We start from the raw sequence: 21,853 nt of genomic DNA, 5'->3' as shown, positions 1-21,853 counted from the left end.
CCTAAGAGTTATTTACCTGAGGTTTCTGGAAGGAGCATATTAGTAGCGTGTTTGATCCCTGTGCACCCCAGCGCACGCCTGACCTGTCCAGCCTCTCCTTCTTGATCAGATTCTCTGCACGGGTCCAGTCAACAGTATTCAGGGCATGAAAACAAGACCCTCCACAAAATCTCCTTCAACAAGGGACAGAAGCAGGGCAGTGAACAAGGCAGTCACCGTAATTGAAAATCAATATATAAAACCATTGACCATTTCAATCATAGACAGTTAATTGCTAGTACTCAGCATGAATCACCCTCTCACTGTCTAAAGGCTGGCACTGAGGAGGATGAAAACAGATCCTTGCTTCAAAGAACATCCAGTTCCTTTGAGCCACCTTGTTATATTCCTTGAAACCACTGAACGTTTTTTTAAAAGCATATGTTTATTAGATCCATCCGTTGCTGAAAATAACTGTAATCCTCCTCTTCGTTGAGTCATGTGCCATGTGCTTTTTACCCACTTAAGAACTAACACACTTAGGGGGCATTATTATTATCATGGCCAAGTCATGGCTACAACTAAGGCTTGGTTAACTTCCAAAGCATGGCCCTCCATGCCTTCCCCAATGCGATGCATCATGGCATGTAACATCCACACATCAATATCAAAGACAAACTAGACAAACAGGACTCTCCCCAACTTTCCATGCACTCCTGATAATAGGAAACAAATTTGCCGATGTCTTTCCTAGAATTGTAAAACTCGTGTCCACTGTAGAGACAGAGAAACCATGGAGCCTAAGTGTGAGTTATGGGTGTGGGCAGAGCATTAATTAGTCACATCAATATGGGCATAAGTCCCTCTCCATATCTTTGTCTGGTCCCGGTGGTGCTCATAAAAAGGCAGTGTGGACTGTAAGCCCATGTGGTTGTCCTACCACCATATTATCTTCGCTCTTTCTTCCAAATTCCCTGCATGTCTATAATTGCCTGCTTAAGACCATTGATCCAAACCCAGTGCACACACATACTGTAGGAAACTGGAGAAAATTCTGCCAATAATTTAGGTGAAACAAAAAGTCTGCCAGCAATAGAAATTTCACATGTGGACTGTGACATGTTCTATTTTGAATTAAGGAAAATAAAACACCCATACAGTTGTGGAGTCTTCTACGTGTGACTTAGATCCATTGTAAACTGTTCTCTTTAATGCAAAGTACCAGGTTCTGCAATGACGAAGAAGAGCATGAGAAAACACCTCCATTCTAAAACCTCATCTATCGCTTACAATAGCGCAAACTCGGGAGCGTTTAATCAGCATTCTGAGTCTAATTTTCTCTGTAACAGCATCTGAAAAATAACACTGCGTTTGGTCCTGCTAACCTGTCCACTTGTGATGAAATAGAAAAGATTTTAATGAAAAATGTCATCAGAGAAATGCAAATTGAAACAACAGTGAGATAGCACTGTGCGTGCGCTAGAATGGCCAAAGTCCAGAACAAAGACCAATGCGAAATGCTGGCCAGGAAGTGGAGCAGCACCAAGGCTCATCCACCGCTGGGCGGAATGCAGGATGGTGCGGCCCCTTTGGTGGTTGCTTCAAAAGTGAAACGTACTACTGTTCCACTACGACCCAGGCATCGTGTTCCTGAGTACTTACCACAAAGAGCTGATAACGTATGTCCACCCCAAAACCCGCTCATGGGTAGCTGTACAGCAGCTTTATTCGTCATTGCACAGAGTTGGACACAACCAGGGTGTCCTTCAATAGGTGGCTGGATAAATAAACTGTGGTCTATCCAGACAATGGAATTATTCACACTAAAAATGAAATGAGCTCTCAAGCTGTGAAGAGATACGAAGGAACGTCAAGTTCACATTTCTCAGTGAAAGAGACGGGTCTGAAAAGCCTACATAGTCTATAATTCCAGCTCGATGACACTCTGGAGAAGGCGAAACTATGGCGATAGTAAAAAGATCAGGGGTTGCCAGGGGTTGGGGAGGAGGTAATGATGAATTAGCAGAACACAGAGGATTTTCAGGGCAGTGAAATTAGGCTGTGCGATTCTGTAACGGTGGGCACGGGCCATTACACGTTTCTCCAGAACTGTAGAACATACACCACCAAGAGCGAGCCCTAATGTGAAGTATGCACTCTGGGAAATAATGATGTGTCAATATAGGTTCGTCAGTTACAACAAATGCCTCACTCTAGTGTGGATGTTGATAACAGGGGAGGCTGATGTGTGGGTGGGTGCAGGAGGTATATGGAAAACCTCTGCACCTCCCTCTCAGTTTTTCTATGAACCTAAAACTGTTCCCCAAATTAAATCTTTTAAAATACAGATTTCAGGTGACTTCGGAAACACAATATAAAAGCTAGCTCTCACTAATAAGTCAAAGCACAACCACATCATGGTACAAGAAGAGAGGTTGTGTTGCTGTGTTGCATACTCGATGCCTGCAATATTATTGTGTTTCCCATCCAACTTAGATATTTATTGCATAAAAATAACCTTCTTGCTGCAAGTCCCTGGAATACCATAAGGCACCGAGCGACCTCACACAGATTATTTTCACTCAGCCTATTCCTTAAAGTACACCTGATTTTATTTTTTTTGTCCTGAAAGGTTGCCTAATCAAGCACAATTGTTGCCTGTTCCAAGCCATTGGCAATTACTTAAATAAACCAAATCCTGGAAAGGTTCTGTGTAAGGAAGTTAATACTAATATAAATGCCACCGAACGGAAGGAAAGGCATTTAATTAGGAAGTTCCAATTTAAGCATAGGGATTACAGGTGATTCTTACCCCCCAGTACCAGTTTCTGTCTCACTGCCCGTGACCGTGTCCTGCAGGGAATTTTCATACGTCTGTCTTCTTTCTCAGTACTTCAAGCCTCCAGTGAACAAGGCCCACTCTCCTTTGCTCCCCACACCTCCAAAAAAAAGCTAGTATGTGTGGCATGACAGTCCAAATATCAAACCACTCCTTTTTCTTCCACATCTCCTGAGGTTGTCTGAAGCTGCAAAGAATGCCGCTTCTACTCTTACAAGGAGAAAGAGAAGGATAACCTACAGAAATCTGAACTTGCTTTGAGCCCTCCGATGTGGTTAAGACCTTCCAATGAGGGATGAGATATGCCACCCCCATTACCTATCTCAGCGTGGAGGGGAGAGCCATCCTTCACTCTGGAAAGTGTAGGCGGGGAGAAATCATTTTTCCTCTACCTTTCTAGGTTCTTGGCTGAGAACTGCCTGCAATAACAGAAGAACAGGACAAGGGGATGGTCGTTAGGTAGATTTAAGTCACTGTCTTCCCCATTGATACGAGTTTCTAGAGATTCAGCCATCCCTCTCTTTCTGGCACAGACAAGGGGACACCCTTGCAAACGGAAATTTCCCTTTTAAACGTAAAAAGGTAAATTTCTACTAGGTTTGTGGAGCTTCTTATATGTCTGCAGCTCCTCAAAATGAATCAGCTCAAAATAACCTTTATGCCCAAGAGGGATATTTTGGTGTCATATTCCTCTCCCCTTCATAATGCTGATGAGGAAAACTTTCCTCTGCCCTTCAGGGTCCTTACAGCTGGATGAAAAGTCAAATTGACATGAGACCCATTAACAGGAGAACATCAAATTCAGTTTTGTACCTACAGGGATTTGGAAATTCCAAAGACAGGCAGTGGGAGGCTTATGTGACCTGAACAAGAGGGGTAGAGGTCTGAGGATACCAAGAGGAGCAAGACCATTAGCAGGAAGGTGACAGGATGTGTGTGGAAAACAAAGGTTGCTCTAAGTGTCTTAGGTAAAGAAGAAGCTCTTATTAATACCTCTCCTCTTAGTGCAGGCTCTCCTTTCCAGTGTAAATTTAGACACTTGAGGAGGAGGTAAAGAGTTTTCCTGAATCTGCTCCATTTCGATTGCTTTTAACTCAAAATACTGTTCATGCCAAGGTGGCCCATCTTGAGGCAGCCTGTCATTGGCCCCCTACAATAAGCAAGACAAAATCTGCTGAAATATTAACCAACTTTTATAGCTCAACTGAGGGCTAGTGTGCCAATCTGGAACAACCCCACACCCTCTAAGGTGAAGGTTTGAAAGACTGAAATGTCATGGATGTCCTAGCTAGCACATCCATTCAGGTAGTCTCTTACTTCATAGGCCTTCACCAGACTATCTACAACTTTCTAAATGACACCAAACAGAGAGCAAGACAAATAATTCCTGTCCAAAGCAATGCAAATTAGGTCCTGTGGAAAAAAGTTGCTTTTCACCTTTTGCCAGTGCGATGTTCTTTCCACACATCAACTTTGCTTGGCTGCACAATGGGAAACCAGTACATGAGTTGGTCAGTTTTATATCCATTTGTAAATTCATTTCAGTGTTCCTTATCAGACCGTAAATGCTCAAACCAACCATAGATCTTACCAATTCCCTCTTTAATAAGTTAAAATATTCAGTACATGTTTACTTTATAGCTTAATGAGCATCTTGGGTTTACATTTTTAGTTTTATGCTTAGGACCCCAGGCACAAGGAGAGTCTACACTTACTCACAAGCTCTCAGGTGGTCTTACTGTTTCTCAAGAGAGAGGCTGGAAGCAGAGTGGGACGTGAGACAGACTCCACCTCAGTGGTACAGGTGTGATGGGGTTGACCAACACCTGCCAGGGGAAAAGCACAAAGACCCACCACCTTCCCTGAATTCTCTTCTCACAGGGAACAAAATCTTCAATGTCTGGTCAAAGGTACGGCAAGTGACATCACTCCCAGGGCCCAGGCACAGACGCTTTGCAGCTGGGTCAAGTATAGCAGACAAATCCTCTAATCCTAAGGGAGGGGCAGAAAATTCTGTTGGCCCCCAGATCCTCTACTGGTGACAAGCAGAACTCTGCTACCTCCAGAGAAAGGGCATAAACTCCCTCCCACCCAAGACCAACCGTAGAGGCCAACCCAAGTTTCACTGACAGAGAAGGGAGGCCAGGGATGCTGAGAAGGTCCCATCTCTAAACCCTGGGAATACAAGAGCAAGCTAAATCTGACATTAGATGAGGAGGACAGAACACTGCACCCCTTTCCCCCACACCCTCCCCATCCTTGACATCAGGATAGCATCGATGAACAAGGAATATCCATGCACTTCTGGGGAAATGAAAGAGCGTGAAGACACTCACTCTGCCTGGGGAAGGTGGGTGGGGGAAACCAAAAGCAGAAACCAAGAGGAAACACTCTAGCGTCTCACATCCAGCCCTAAGCACAAGTAACAGCCCTGCCCCCACTACTGGACACATGAGAAGCCAGTGGTGTCCCAAAGATCACCCAAACACAGCTCCATTCATTCCCAACATTACAGCCAGAAATACTATTTATTTCATTTTTTACCACGTCTTTTGCAGGCAACTCACTCTTAGAAGACCCACCCCCATCACCGACTTGGTTTTACGCTCTGCTCTCAACCATCTTGAAATTCACAATAAGTTGAGATCAAGGGGCCCCACGTTTTTATTTTGTACTGATCCCTGAATATGATGAAGGTGGTCCTGACTTCTGTTATTCTGCCCGTGGGAGGCAGCTTTCCACAAATTCAAGCACATGTTTCCATACTGCGGTTCAGGAAACCCTGAGCATCTCAGGACCCTTTCCAAAGGTCCTTGGGCCAAAACTGCACTCATGATAATTCTCAGACACTGTTGCCTTTCCTCCTCTCTCATTCCCTCACTGATTTGCAGTAACATTTTCCAGAAACTACATGACAGGTGATATTATAACAGACTGAATGCAGAACCCAATCTGAGAATCCAGCTGCCTTTTTATGAAGCTCACTGAGGAGATTTGTTCAGATACATAACAATGGGACCCTAATCACTATTTTTTTTAAATACAGTCATTTTTAATAAAAGATGTTATTTATACTAGCATGCAAAGGGCTTATTACATTAAATATAAATTTAATATAGTAATAAGTAAATACTTCAAATGTTTCTCCATTTTCATTTCCACTTTTGCCAGATAACGATAGATAGAACCCAGACTAAAAATGTTCTTTGAGGTCCTGGATCATTTTTCAAAAGGCAGAGTGATCCCCCAGATAAAAAATGTTGAAGACTGTTGAGTTAGAGCACGCTGCCTCCTCCCTGCTCCCTAAAATAAAAATTTCGGAAAGGTTAAATGGGCTCGGTGAGCTGATTTGTGTTGACTTGAGAATCCAATGATGAACCCTGACCTGACCTTGAGGGAGACCGACTTCCCTTCTTCCCTGCAGATACTCTGTCATTTCTAAATCTCAGAGTCACAACTTTCATGTTGTGGAGTTTTCAGAATATTTAGCTGTTTCTCCTCTGTATTTTTGGAAACGGTGGGTGACGATGGTAACACATCCAGAGAAAACACCTCATGAGCTGAAATGTGTGTACCCCGAGGGAAAGCAGACAGGACTTTGTGTGCGTACATGTGTGCAATCAGGTGCACAAACCTGTATAATAAATAGTAAGATAATTACGGGTATAGGATCGGTAAATCATATGACAACACTACCTTCACTGAGTGTTAGTGAGTGCAATTAATGTTCCTTCTCCTTTATGCAAACATGTCCCTGGTCAAGTGGCTCCAGGCGACTTTTCTCTACAAGAACTTCCTATACTGCAATGTGCAGGTGACACATGGGGAGGGGTGGGGGGGGGGGGGGCTTATCACTCTGAAGTGTCCGATTGAGCAAGTTTAGGATGGGGTGGACCTTCTGCATTTTTAGCAAGCTTCCGGACAAGGCTGATGTTGCAGCCCATGGAGGAGGCTTTGAGTAGCAAGATGAACACAACCATGTGGGTCTCTGGTATGTGTGGGTACACGTGCTCCCGGGAAGAGAAAGTGGGCGGACGAGCTCGTAGCTCCTTTATGACACACACAGACGCTGGCACAGTAATATGTATTTGGGGCTTTGGTGTCTTAGGTATATTTACCTTGGAAAGGGCATTTTGCCTACATTGTAAAACCTTCTGTATTTTCATGTTGGTCGTTAAGGAAAATAGAGCACAATCTTGTTATACTCAATACTATAAGGCCTGCCTCACAGGAATTCACTCAAACTCCATAAAATTTTCCATTATGTCCAGAAAATTTCCTCTAAACAAGTCCACGTTTCATCTCAGTGCCAGGAACGTGGGATTCAGGTGTCTGCAGTGCAAAATAAACAGGCCAAATGAATTTGAATGGCCACACGAGAAAATCGTTTTCGTCCATGTTTGTATGACTGATTAAAACATGGTTCTATTTAAAAAAAAAAAAAAATAAAATAAAATAAAATAAAATAAAACATGGTTCTATTTTATAAAACATAAAAATTAAATATGGATGGTCTCTGAAGAGAGCAGTTTACATCTAATTTTTAAAGATAAACCTTTTAATGATTTACATTTTCCTTTCCTATCTAAGCACCAAAAGATTTGATTAAAATTTTATCTACTTTGCTATCTGCCATTTTATGCAATTACTATCCCCTTGGATGGTTTTCTTTTTATTATTCTTTAAAGAAAAACTGCAAAGATAATGCACGGATAAATTTGAAGGATTTTACAGCCAGGCAATTTTCTCGGTTTTACAACAATTACACTTTTACAAAATTCCGAGTCAGAAAATCCGAAGCTGGGTTCTTAAGGAGGAATGTTCCATGGTAGGGCAGGCGCTGCCTGTCTCTGACGATTGCATTGGCGCGTCTGTTGCAGTATGCACATCACACCTGCACGCTTCCGTAAACGAATGGCTTCTGACTTGCTGACACCGTGAAGGATTTCTGTAGTTTCTTGACATATGTATTGTAATGTGGAAACCTCAGAGCCAACAATGGCAGGATCAAGTGTACCATTTCTACGTCACTATAAGCTTATGATGGCACCTGTTTTAAATCAAATGGGATGAGCAATCATATAACATGAGATCCTTTGGTAGTTGCTAAACTTGGTACAAATGTGTATATCCCATGAAGACAGTGCTTTCATGGAGATCCTGAATATAGCAAAGCCTTTGGGGGTTCAGGAACTCAACCCCATGGCAGGAAATCTACTGGCCTTGGAAAGATACAGTATGGCTTCTGAATCCTGAGCTAGAGAAATAATCATTGGAAAGTCTGCAGTACTGGAGCAGGCCGATTTTCTCCTTCAGTCGAAGGGTTTTCTTTACCGAAGGGTCTGAGGATGGCAATATCAGTAAAAAGGAAGGTATTTTAGGGAACTTTTGTAGAAAAGCAAATGGCTACAGCATTTAACAGGAATAATCTTAAGGAGGTGCAGACCGGATTGAACCTACTTTAACTGGAAGACAATTCGGGGATGGAATGGATCTAAGCAAAATTGAGTTCCATAATGTGACCAGCATTAGAAAGAAAAACACTGTTTCCTTTCTACGATCCATGTCCTAAAAAGGAGGTTTTTTTTTTTAATGTCTTGATAATACTTCACAGTGACAGTGTATAAAGGTAGCAACCATTGTTGTGACAAAGAATTAGAGAGAGTTCAGATCATTTGGTCTCCTGTGAAGAAAATAAATAGAAACAGGAGGTAAATAAGAAGAAAATGCTGGGGGGCCCCTGGCTGGCTGGGCCAGTAGAGCAGGACACTCTTGATCTTGGAGTTGTCAGTTCAAGGTCCATGTTGGGCTTAGAGCTTACCCCACAAAAAGAGCTTTTGGGGTGCCTGACTGGCTCAGTCAGAAGAGTGTGTCACTCTTGATCTTGGAGTTGTGAGTTCAAGCTCCAAGCTGCGTGTAGAGATTACTGAAATACATAAATTTAAGGAAGAAAATACTGGTTTTTTTTAAACACATACAAAAACTTTAAGTGTCATTCTTTTTTTAAAAAGAGATTTTATTTTTAAGTAATCTCTACACCCAACATGGGGCTCAAACTCACAACCCTGAGGTGAAGAGTTGCAAGGTCTACTGATGGAACCAGTCAGGAGCCCCTAGGTGCCACTCTTTATCAGGACTCTGAGTGTGTGTGTGTGTGTGTGTGTGTGTGTGTGTGTGTGTGTGTTTTGGTAGGGCATGGACGTCAAAAAGTATATTCTCTTAAATCCCGGGAATATACTTGTAGATGAGTAGAGTATGCATAGTAGTCTTTAAATTTTATTTTAATGTTTATTGATTTTTGAGAGAGAGAGACAGAGTGTGAGCAGGGGAGGGGCAAAAGGAGAGGGAGACACAGAATCCGAAGCAAGCTCCAGGCTCCACGCTGTCATCACAGAGCCCAATGCGGGGCTCGAACTCACAGACTGCAAGATCATGACCTGAGCCAAAGTTGGATGCTTAACAGACTGAGCCACCCAGGTGCCCCAGCATAGTCTTGAGTGTACTTACAACTAACTAAGGAAGCCATTAATCTCTTATACAGAGTATTCCTAAAAATTAATACAACATTGGAAAATTGAAAATCAGATAACCACCTCTATGCTCCAAAGAGAACATTAGGTCCATGAAACAAAAAATGAACCTTAAATATTTCTTTTAGACAAAATTGTCAAGGATGCTAGTCCAACATTTCATACATATTAGTTCTTTTCCTTCAGAAGGACACATGCAGGTGCAAACTTAAACCCAACAGGGCTCTCAAGGAAATGAGACATCACAACCCATCTGAGCTTAACTGTGGATTCTTCCCCAGTCAGTCCTCTGGATGCCAACTCAGCACGGACGATACGTCTATGGAAGCCCTGATGGATTCTGAGCAGAGGACTCCACTGTGCCTGAACTCCTCACCCACAGAAACTGTGAGACCACACGTGTGTGTTAGTTTAAGTCTGAGGTAAGGTACCGTCTCTGTCAGGGCAGGGAGTGCCATTTGCTTGCTGCTACCTTCTTAGTTTGGTGGGTGGCCCTGCACACGAGGGATACCAGTAATGATAGCTGAAAGGGCATGACTGGTTGCATGATGAAGAGTAACTGTGATGAGGGAAGAAGGGAGAAGTCGTGGCCTGGAAAGTAATAGCTTTGCATTCTGGAAAGGACTTGGTGTTGTTGCTGAATGTTTTCTGAAGCTGTGGCAATCGCTAAGACAAACACAGTTCTAGCATGAACTGATTCATGTTCGCCGAATAGGTTGGCACTCTGGACCTCGAACACGAGGGTCAGAACCCCATTTATGCCACTGATGAACCTTGAAGCTCTCATCCCGTTGTAGCTTCCTTGGTCTCCATCTCCTTATTTGGATGATGCAGATAATAATACCTCACAGGAACAGGATTAAGCCAGCTATGCAATGGAAAGACATCCCCGAAAGCACCTCAGGCCATGTGGTTTGACTTCCTTCTTTTCTTCCGCAGCCAATCCTCAACTATGGTTCTCCCGAAAACAAAATGAGTCTAGTACCTTCTATTCCATGCATGTTATGGATTTTATTCTTATTACTTTTGTTACTCATGGAGAAAGGCAACAACCAGAAGCTCCCTGAGCTGAGGAAGGTTCCAGAAGATGAAGATCTCTCTCTCTCCTTCTCTATCCCTAGTGGCCTTCCAAATTGTAAGGCACAGCATTTTGCACATAGGTTACATTCATTCATGTAATCATCCATCCAATAGATATACATAGAAAACATCATTTATGCCAAGCATATAAAATAGAAAAATAACTATAATTCTTCAAAGAGATCTGTATGGTTCCAAGAGTTAACGTTTTGCTTTGATTTTCTGTAGCTGTATCAGCAACAGAATTGTGCAGCATAAGGGATGATGGTCAGACCAGAGTTAGCCAGGATGTTACCTTAATTGAAGCATCATTCACACTTATAAGATGAACGCTGTTTTAATAGGTAAAACCCTATCTTCCTACACCTATAGGAAGATCTGAAAGCAGATGGTTTGCATATTTCCCAGTGAGAGAGGGAGATAGAGAATCCCAAGCAGGCTCCGCACTGTCAGCACAGAGCCTGATGTAGGGCTCAAACTCATGAACCATGAGATCATGACCTGAGCCAAAATCAAGAGTCAGATGCTTAACCAACTGAGCCACCTAGGTACCCCTTAAATAATTATATGTAAATTCAACTGGTACCATGGTTTTAATTCAACTGATACCATGGTTTGCTCAAGAAGGAAAACGAGAATCATTCTTTTTTTTTTTCGTAAATTTTTTTTTTAATGTTTATTTATTTTTGAGACAGAGAGAGACAGAGCATGAATGGGGGAGGGTCAGAGAGAGGGAGACACAGAATCTGAAACAGGCTCCAGGCTCTGAGCTGTCAGCACAGAGCCTGACGCGGGGCTTGAACTCACGGGCCGCGAGATCATGACCTGAGCCGAAGTCGGCTGCTTAACCGACTGAGCCACCCAGGCGCCCCCATTTTTTTTTTCTATAGAAGAAGGAAGGCAGAGTTCGGCCCACAATGAATTTACATCAAAAATAAAAATTAAATATAAGTGGGAGTCTAAAAAGAACCCTTGACAAGATATATGTAGGGACCTATAACTCTAAACCATTAGAAAAGACAAATGTCAAACACTTGAACGTATCTTTATTCCCATCTATTTTTCATTCTTATCAAACTAAATAGATTTCATTGAGTTATTTAATTCCAATGACAATAACACTGAGCAAACACAGAAGTCATAAATCACCTCTCTACTAACTGAAATCGTATATTCACCAGAGTATTTTATGTAGAGTGTAAAGGAAATTCACAATTTGTTCACATTCTCCACGACTGAAAAATAGAAAAAGTGAATCTTCTTCTTTGGAGCTCTCAGTGCACCTCTGGGGTCTTCTAGCCATTGTTTTACCAGCACATTCTGATTCCATTAATGACTTAAGTCCACAGTACAAGGTGCTTTTGAATCCGTTTGAATGGCAATTTGAGATTTCATTGTTGTAATAAGATGCCTCTGTGTACTTTCCTTTCATAAAAGTGGAAAGAAAGGAAGGCTTTTTGAAACAAAATGAACAATGGAGAGAGCAGGCGGACGTTAATCTTGACTTCCAAGCTATACCGAATCCCCGAGTTCCAGAATCAACACTGACGGCTCTCAGAGAGTGGGCTTGAAGAATGTGGCTTCTTGCAGAATTCTCCAGATCCTTAGTTGGAGGGCTTTCCTGCAGCAATCTGATGTATTCTGTGAACCTAGCTCCCATCTACCACACCCCCAAAACTATGAGCTCACTGCCTCTCTCTCTCTGTTTTTTTTTTTTTTTTTTTTTTTTTTTTTTGTACTTTCTTGGAGAATCTGGGCTGTAGAAAAACCAGTAAAAACATTTACATCTCACTGTTGGAGCGCTCGATGTTGAAACACTCATTTTACAACTCAACCCACTGCTTAAATTGCACTGTGAAGATTGCAGAGATTAAATTATAACTCCCAGGAGCATCCACAGTCTAGAACTTAATGAAGGAGAAGGGTCCATTGAGATATATATCTTTTATATTGCTTCTAGCCGAAACAGCTCATGGCCGATCCATCTAGAAGTTCTAAAAAAAAAAAAAAAAAAAAAAAAAAAGCAAGAGTATAATGGCAGAGGGAGTTACATAATTCTGCAGGTTATTTTTAGAATCATTTCCATGCTGTGAAAAATACCGGAGGAGAGACTTCCATTAATAATGTGTGTCTAGCTACCTAGGAACACACTGAATGTTCTGAGCGGTGGGGTGTGCTTCTATGGACCTCCCAGAAAAGCCTTGCAGAAGACTGTCCTTTCTGCAGCATCTCATGTCGGACAGTGCATGGCAAAAGTCATATGGTTTTCATCCCCTCCTTTTAGGCGTGGGAGTCATCGCAAAAAGGAGGGGGCTGATTCAGGCTGCCAATAGCTGCCCAAAGCCTTTCTCCTCACCAATTCTTCACTGACAGCGTCTCTCTTTTCCTGCATCCATACCAAACCGATATTGCTCCGCACCTGTCTTTCATTCAGTCTTCCCAAGATAAGGTAGAGAATCTATAAATATCACCACAGTTTCACATTTCACTTTGTCCTTAGGGTATCTTTCCCCCCACAAAGCCTGCTTTCTTTTAAGAAAAGCCTGATTTCTCCCGGAGCCAGGAGGCGTGAGCTAATCAACGGAGTTGTTCCACGGTCACCGTGCCTTTTAGGATGTTGCGGGAAACACACACAACCACAACTGCCACGCTCAGTGTTTGCGAGCGGTTGCAGGGACATGAACTGCACCGCCACGGATGGAGATGTGCACAGGGTCTCCCAGTGCAGGTAAAAAGCAGGAACGGAAAGGACACTGGGAAACTCCGCAGTATCTTTATGGTGAATGCTTCCCTCCCCTGATTCCAGAGACCAAAGCAACATAGCCCAGTAGGGCTGAGACTAGGGACTTCAGACAAACTTTCTTCTTTCTTACAGGGGCTTACAGGGGTGGAGAGGAAGCAGCTCAGACCCTGCCGATGTCTGCATGAAGGGGCCCAGCCATTGCGGGGTGACTTTAAGACTGTCTTGCTCACTCCCATGTCTGGGTATATATCCAAAGGAAATGCAGTCAGGATCCCAAAGAGACACCTGCACCCCCGAGTTCATTGCAGCATTAGTCACAATAGCCAACAGTTGGGAACACCCCGAAAGTCCACAGACAGATGAGTGGATAAAGAAGATGTGGTGTTTATCCATACGATGGGATATTAATCCACCTTACAAAGAAAGAAATCCTGCCATTTGTGACAGCATGGATGAACTTGGAGGACATTATGCTCAGTGACATAAGCCAGACACAGAAAGACAAATACTGCATGATCTTCCTTTCATGTGGCATCTAAAAGAGCCTCACAGGAAGAGCAGGTAGAATGGTGGAGAATATATAGTTTATTTATTTTTAGAAAGAGAGAGTTAGAGGAAGAGCACGAGGAGGGGAAGGGCAGAGAGAGAGGGAGAGAGAGAAGCCCAAGCAAGTTCCACTCTCTCAGTGCAGAGCCCAACACAGGGCTCAATCCCACGAACCGTGAGATCATGACCTGAGCTGAGATCAAGAGTCACTCAACCCACTGAGCCACCCAGGCACCCCTAGTCTCTAGGATATTTTTAAATGTGCTAAGAGGATAGATCTTTTGTAGGATATCACACACGTGGAAAGAGTAATAATACGCAAACAAGGTGAGAGGCAACTTTTGCGTTGTGGATACATTTATGGCGTGGCTTGTGGTCACAGTTCCACGGCTGTACCCTCATTGCCAAACTCATGATGTCGCACACATGAAACGTGCATACCTTTTACATGCTGATCATATCTCAGTAAATTGATATTATTTTTCAAGACTGCCCTTCTGCAAATTCTGAAAGAGAAGTTGTCCATTTACCATGGATATGAGTTGGAGAACATTCCCTTCCTATAGAAGGGAATTTTGAGCAGCGAGTTAATAAAACTTGTCACCAATGCCAGCGCTGTGAGTTGTATAAAAAGTCAAGGCATATGTTGAAAAGATTCCAGAAAGCCCGTTCCAAATTGCTGCTGTGGCCAAGGTGACAAGGCTTGGTGTACCAAATCCAGCTACCTAACCTGAGCTTTTCTCTCTTTTCCCAGTTTCTAAGTCAGGCATGGAGTGCTGGGTCCTGGGTCAAGGTGTCCCCTCGATGTTAACATCTCTTCCCTAAATAGGTCTCTAAGCTTTGGCCTGAAATATCTCCTATCTCTTGGGCAGCTCGTAATTCTTCCATTTCTCCACTTAATTTTAATGGTGCATGCTCTTCTTTGTGTTCTTCTGAGCAGGACTCCAGAATGTTAAAACCCTTTGCAGGTTATTGAGAGGATGTCATCGTTTCTAAGACTCGGGAACAGCTAAGAACTGATTGCAAAAGACATCTGTCTGAGTCTTGCTTTGCGTTTTCAGGTTTTACACATCCCCCTCAAAATGGCACACGATACAGTCTTCAGTGTCATGGATATTTTGCTGACCTTCTTCCCTGGAGCTGTCATTTGTAAGAATGGGCATCACATTGGAGCTGAAACCCCCCTCTTAGGAGGTGGTGAAATGATGAAACTCACCCACTTCGGTTAAGTGCCTCACGGTCACCTGCTTATAGTTGGTGAGACAAGATCTCACATGCAGCGTGAACGACCTTGTATGCTCTGGCTGTCCTTTTTGCCGATGACAGAAATAGACTGTCTCTCCTCGTATGGGTTGAATTGCATTCCTCCCAAAATTTGTGTGTTGAAGCCCTAAACCCCACCCCCCACCCCCGCCTCAGAATGTGGTCTTATTTGAAGACACAATTGAGTTAAGATGAGGACATTAGTGTGGTCTCTAATCCAGTATGCCTGGTGTCCTTCCAAAGAAGGGAAATTTTGATACAGACGCAAATACACAAGGAGAATGTCAAATACACAGGAAAAAGACCACCGTCTACAAATCTAGGAGAAAGACCTAGAATGGATCCTGTTTTCTTGGGCCTCAGAAGGACCCAAGTCTGGCACGCCTGGGTAGCTCAGCCGGTTAGGCATCCAACTCTTGGTTTCAGCTCAGGTCATGATCTCACGGTTTTAGGAGTTCGAGCCCCACATTGGGCTCTATGCTGGCAGTGAGGAGCCTGCTTGGGATTCTCTCCCTCCCTCTCTCTCTCTGTCTCTCCCCCACTTGCACTCTCTCTCTCTCTTTCAAAATAAATAAATAAACTTAAAAATAATTAAAAAAAAGAAGGAACCAAGGCCACAACGCCTTGACCTCAGACTTCCAGCCTCCTGAAAGGTGCTACAAACAACTTCTGTTATTACAGCCGCCCAGTCCATGGTGGTTTGTTATGGTGGCCCTGGCAAAATAAAGCAACACATAAGGTCATCATTAAAATATATGGCAGACCGTGCTGCCATACTTAAAACGCACCTACAACAATAACCACGGCAAAGTCTAAACAGAGTTTGAGCCGAGCTATATAAGTTTAAGTAAGTGCAAAATTCTTTGTCCACTCGTAAGTCAAGAAATGCAAATCAAAAGTGATGGCAACCTGTGTATTTATTTATTTTGCAACCGTATTTATTTATTTTGAGCAAGAGAGAATACAATCAGGGACAGGGCAGACAGAGAGGCAGAGAGAGAGAATCCCAGGTAGGCTCCATACTGTCAGTACAGAGCCCAACATGGGGCTCGATCCCCAAAACCACGAGATCATGACGTGAGCCGAAACCAAGAGTCTAATGCTTAACTGACTGAGCTACCCAGGCGCCCCGGGAAGCTATATTTTAAACCTTTGGATTGACAACTGGGTAAAACACTGATAACACATACCAAGTGTTTCGATAGTGGTACTATGAATCAGGTAGCCCCTTAAATGGGATATTTGGCAAAGCGCATCCACGCTTGAAATGCATGTGGCCTCTGACCCAGCCTTGACTCCAGTTCTAGGAGTGCACACTGAAATGCACACTCCCTTGCAGGAGAGAGATTTGTGTTTTGGGGTGTGTGTATTTCAGAACTGTTTTATAAAGGCACAGAAATAAGACAAAAATAGAGAAATGACCACTGACAGATGTTAAAGGACAGTGACTCATAAATGGCAAATTAGCCAGCCACAAACACGAATGCACACGCATGTACTCCTGAACTCAGCTACACCGTTCTCCAACAATGGCTCATTCATGATGATGGCCATCTTCGTGATGCTTAAAAGTTAAGAAGAAGAAATCATTAATAGCAACAAATATTTGGACCATAAAACTTGCATGAAATAGCCAGGAAGGAAAAAAACCTGACATCTCGGATTTGCAGGTTTCTCTCCAGGTTCCAAAATTATGCCGGGAAGTATGACAAACTTAAAATATTCTCAAGTGCCAACAATCTTCATTGCTGCTGCTGAGGAGACAGGCTGTAATTGTTAAGAACACTTCTGACGAACCCGTGCAAAAGAAAGTACTTGACATTTATTTAATCGTGGCGCATTAAAAGGTGAGTAGTTACCAAAGTGGATATTGTGATGATTAGTAGATTGTCTGTAACAATAAGATGCAGATTTGAACTCATTGCCTTTGGAATTTGGCAAAACCTCTTGGATCAGCCAGACTTTGGATAATGTATAGATCTCAAATTAACGGATGTGCTCCTCCAGGATTCAGAGAATCTGACAGCTTGACATGGTGGAAACAGGATACTGACTTCCGATGCTGAGCCAGCTTTTTGTCGGGGAAGTGGGTCTCTCTTGCCAAGGTTTGAGCGTCCCTGGGTGGTCTGAAGGGCCCTGACTTGGAGTCCTGAACTCCAGTGCCATTTCTCTAATTCAGTAGTGTCGCAGGCTGAGTTGTGTCGCCTCAACATTCACGTGTTGGAGACATAACCCAGAGCACCTCAGAATGTGACCTGACTTGGAAAGAGAATCGATGCAGATGTAATTAAGTTGAGGGGAGGTCATAAAGGTGGGTCCCAATCCAATACGACTGCTGCACTAATACAAAGGGCAAATTTGGAGACACACACACTCACACACACACACACATACACACACACTCGGAAGGTTAAAATTGACCCCTTCACCAAGCCCTCTGGAAGTTGGGGAAAATCTTACAATATTCTCTGAAGGAAAACCATGACTTCAGAATAGGATTTACCTTTGCATCTGTAATGAGATTGTGTTACTTCTGGTGGACACAGTTTTAGAGCACGAATGAAGCAATGTTTCTAGTTGGCATGTGTGAATTTCTCCTACGGGCGGAAAGAAGGGTATAAAACAAAATCTAACCATGTGAGAAGACACACATGAAGGTCCCAGCCCCCATGTTTTGTGCCTGTGGAATGTCCTGCATTTTATTGCATCTCTCCCAAAGCATCTCTGGTCACCCCCAAAGAGGAAGCACGTATCCCCCAAGACCTGACATCTGGAGTGGTCAGCTCTGAGCTCATGTACTGGCCCTGCGTCCACTGGCCAGGCATCCACTGTGGTGCTCCTGTGCTAAACCCACACACACACTCGAACTTCTCTCTCCCACTGCTCAGCAAATCCTCATCTGGGGACCTAGATAAAACTTAACCCGGAAAAGACACTGGAGAGTGACCAGAGAGAAAATAAGAGAACTTGAAACAGCTTCCTGGGTATGGTGGTCATAGTTGCCATGGACAAATGCCACCACCACCACCCTCCACCATGTCCAAGTGTGGCAGGGAAGATAAGGAATGTTAATCCCTAGGAGATAGAAGATCTCCTCCTTCTTGGATGATCAGCTTTCACTTGAAGGCACTCAAACCACCTTTCCTAATCTTTGTATTCCTCTTCTCTCTCTACGAAGTTGGACTTGTATTGAGCACTGGTGTTTCTCTCAGCCTCTCCAAGATCCTGCCCCATTTCTCCCTCATGCAGGTGTTTCTCCTAAAACCATCCATTTCCATTAAATCACAGCTTGTCTGTTCTCAGGTCAATCTTGGAGTCTCCTCATCTGGGAACTCAGATAAACCCAGGCATCCTTCCGTGTAACCTCTTCCATCCAAGAAGGTATGTCTGTTTGTGTGTCTTAAGTAGAAGCTGTTTTCTGTGAAATGAAAAGTGAAGGCTTCACCAACTCAGGAAGAGTTGAAAACAAAATGCCTGCAGCTTCCAAATGACTCTTAGACCATTCTGGGGCCATGACTGTTTCCAAAATGATTATGGTTTAGTTTGGGTGAAAGTATAAGCTGCCCAAGCAACTGTTACATGTTTATAGTCACAAAAGAACTCTGCCTGTGTCTGATGGATGGATGTAATTCATTTGGGATCCTCTACAGGACAAAAAAAAAGAAGGTAAGTCTAGGTCAGGAATATCAACATTTAAAAAAATTAGTCTGAGGTATAGAATTAAACGAGTAAGAGTCAAAGAGAGAGTTGAACTCCAAGACATATTATAGCATGATTTGTCTCCCTCCCTCCCTCCCTTCTTTCCCTCCCTCCCTTCCTTTCCCCCCTCCCTTCTTTCTTGTTTACTCCTAATCTGTCCCAAACACGTATATTGTATTTAGGTCAAAAGCTAGGCTCTGCCACTCTGCAGAGTATTTAATTGGTACTCTGCGGTACCAATCTGGGTTGATGTGGATAGCACTTTTTTTAAATGGCAACACCCAGTTCAATCCAATTAACAGAAATCTTGATGGAACTCATAGCAACTGGGATTCTTACCAGGTATGAATGGTTCTTAACCCCCACCCCCACCCCCACCCCCCAGGGAATCACGATATACAGGTGTGATGGAGAAGGGTCAAATCATGTGTTTGGCTGCCTTGTTAATGTTAAGCAGTCTACATGATCAAATATGAAATATAAGATTGTCCACAGAAATGCATAAATATCATAAAAAATATTTCCTAAGGTTCTAGCTGCTTTAAGTAGCTATGTAATTGTCTTAAAAATAATAAAATAGGCAGATCTTTACATGTAATAGCAGGTAAGTGATTTTATACCTGTTATTCCCTAAATATAACAAACTCATGTAAACATGGTAACATGAGCTTCTTTTTGATCTGATGTAAGGATTAGTGATATTTTGATATGTGAATAAGATGCTTTTGTGTGATTTGTTATAGGAAAATGAATAGTTGCTATCATTGATCTGTTTGCAAGTTTCAATATACCTCAAAAACAAATCAGTTGACATACAAAAGCAAATATTCAGGAACTTTTGACTAATGTAGATATAATTTTAGATATATTAAATTCTACACTCCCCCTGCCCCCCACCCTGCCAAAAACCAAATCCAGCAAGTGAATGTAAACAGATAGGAAAGAATTTCCAGATCTTTGCTAAGTAATAAAAAATAAGGCTAGCCAATTGTGTGTAGCTTCAAATTTTCCAGAAACTTCTTTAAAATAAGCAAAGCAAGGTGAAATCAATCTTAGGAATATGTGTAATGTGACCAAATACAGACAAAATACTATCACTCCAACATGTGATCAATATAAAAATATTAATAGCCTATCTTACATTCTTTTTGATATTCTAAGTGTTTGAGATCTGATGTGTATTTTCCACTTTGAGCACATCTCAAGTTGGACTGGCCATGTTTCAAGTGCTTATGGTCACATGAGGCCATCACTTGTGCAGCAAAGATCTTTATAGTTGTTGTTTTCTTCAGGCAATAAGGTGTGAATGCATCATCAGTATCCAAGCATCATAGGACATTAGAGATGGATGAGGCCATAGATATTTTCTAGTCCAAAGAGCCATTTTACCAAGGATGAGTCTAGGGCTCAGAGAGTTTAACTGGCTTGTCTAGGTCACAAAATCAATAGCAAAACTAGGACTAACTCCATTCTCAGCATTCTCCTTTTTTTTTTTTTTTTTTTGAAATAGAGAGCACCAGTGGGGGAGGGGCAGAGACAGTGGGGGACAGAGGATCCGAAGCAGGTTCGGCTGACAGCACAGAGCACAATGTAGGGCTGGAACTCACAAACCGTGAAATCATGACCTGAGCGAAAGTCAGACACCCAGCTGACTGAGCCACCCAGGCGCCCTTAGATTAATACCTTTTATATTGGAGTGTGTGTGTATGTGTGTATGTGTTTAAATTCAGTTACCATGTATTTTTCTTTGCTCCTAGTGTCATAAAATGATATACTTCCTCATGATTATCATTCAACTATGGTATGCAGACACTAGGGTAATCCCTGTGGCCCCACCGCATAATGTCCATGCCCTATGCAATCCTCTCCCCTTGACCGTGGGCAGGTGCTGTGATTTGCTTCTAGCCAAGAATGTAGCGATGGTGAAGGAGCTTTTCAGATGTAATTAATATCCCAAATCAGTTGATCTTGAGCTTCCTCAAAGGGAGATTTTTCTGGGCTTCATCGAACCAACTGAATGCCTTCCCCAAGCTGAGGGACCTTCTCTGCAAGCCTGATGACATAAGCACCCATGTTGCAGAAATCCAAATGGCAAGGCACACTTGGTGGCCTCTAGGAATTGTAGACAGCCTTCAAGACCTGCTGGTGGCCTCTAGCCGGCAGGTAGCAGAAAGGCGAGACCCTCAGTCATATACCTGCCAAGAAATGAACTCTTCCATTTGAACCTCCAGGTGTGAACACAGCCCAGCTACTACCTTGATGGTAACCGTTTGGAACCCTGAGCAAGGATCCAGCTAAGTCACATGCCAGAAGCACAGAAACTATGAGATAATAAATGTCTTACTGTTTTCAGCCTCTGTGACTGAGACAATTTGTTAAACAACAATGGAAAACAAATATATCTGGGGGCTCCTGGGTGGCTCAGTCGGTTGAGCATCCAACTTCAGCTCAGGTCATGATCTCACGGTCCATGAATTTGAGCCCCGTGTCAGGCTCTGTGCTGACAGCTCAGAGCCTGGAGTGTGCTTTGGATTCTGTCTCCCTCTCTCTCTGCCCCTCCCCTTCTCACACTCTGTCTCTCTCAGAAATAAATAAACATTAAAAAAAAAAAAAGAGGGTGCCTGGGTGGTTCAGTCGGTTAAGCAGCCGACTTGGCCTCAGGTCATGATCTCGCGGTCCATGAGTTCGAGCCCTGCGCCAGGCTGTGTGCTGACAACTCAGAGCCTGGAGCCTGCTTCGGATTCTGTGTCTCCCTCTCTCTCTAGCCCTCCCCCATTTGCACGCTCTCTCTCTCTCTGTCTTTCAGAAATGAATAAATGTTAAAAAAATTTTTTAAAAGAAAAAGAAAACAAATATATTTGTTCCCAAAATTTCAAATGTATCCTATAGAAAACCAATGCCTTCTTAAGAGTGGAATTCATGATTAGTTTCTTAAAGACTGTCCTTCAAAGCAAGTAGTTGTGGAGAATGAATAAATCAGATAGATCACTTGAATGAAAATTAAGTAATACTCTTATGCATTAGTAATATAACTTTCAGGCTTATGTGTCACTTTTCTTGTTTGATCCACTGAGATTAAACAGTCTTAAAGGGAAGTTGTGATTTCCTTTTAGAAAACCAGGTAACTCGGACACCCATAAGAAATTGTCATTAAAAAACCCCAAAAGGCTGCTC

General features: G+C 42.8%; 1 long non-coding RNA gene across 1 annotated transcript in view; it reads left to right on the top strand.

Moving 5' to 3' along the window:
• LOC122212664 overlaps positions 1-21,056 on the top strand; it is a 36,282-nt gene extending 15,226 nt beyond the window's left edge. The window contains exons 3-6 of the long non-coding RNA XR_006199255.1: positions 9,630-9,770; positions 16,651-16,827; positions 18,284-18,361; positions 20,911-21,056. This is a non-coding gene — a long non-coding RNA (uncharacterized LOC122212664). The remainder of the gene's footprint in view (positions 1-9,629; positions 9,771-16,650; positions 16,828-18,283; positions 18,362-20,910) is intronic.
• Positions 21,057-21,853: the final 797 nt, after the last annotated feature.

This window comes from Panthera leo, chromosome Y (genome assembly GCF_018350215.1).
Source record: "Panthera leo isolate Ple1 chromosome Y, P.leo_Ple1_pat1.1, whole genome shotgun sequence".
NCBI classification, from domain to species: domain Eukaryota; kingdom Metazoa; phylum Chordata; class Mammalia; order Carnivora; family Felidae; genus Panthera; species Panthera leo.
Note: the sequence above shows the minus strand (reverse complement) of the source record. Positions and strands in the feature narration are given on the sequence as shown.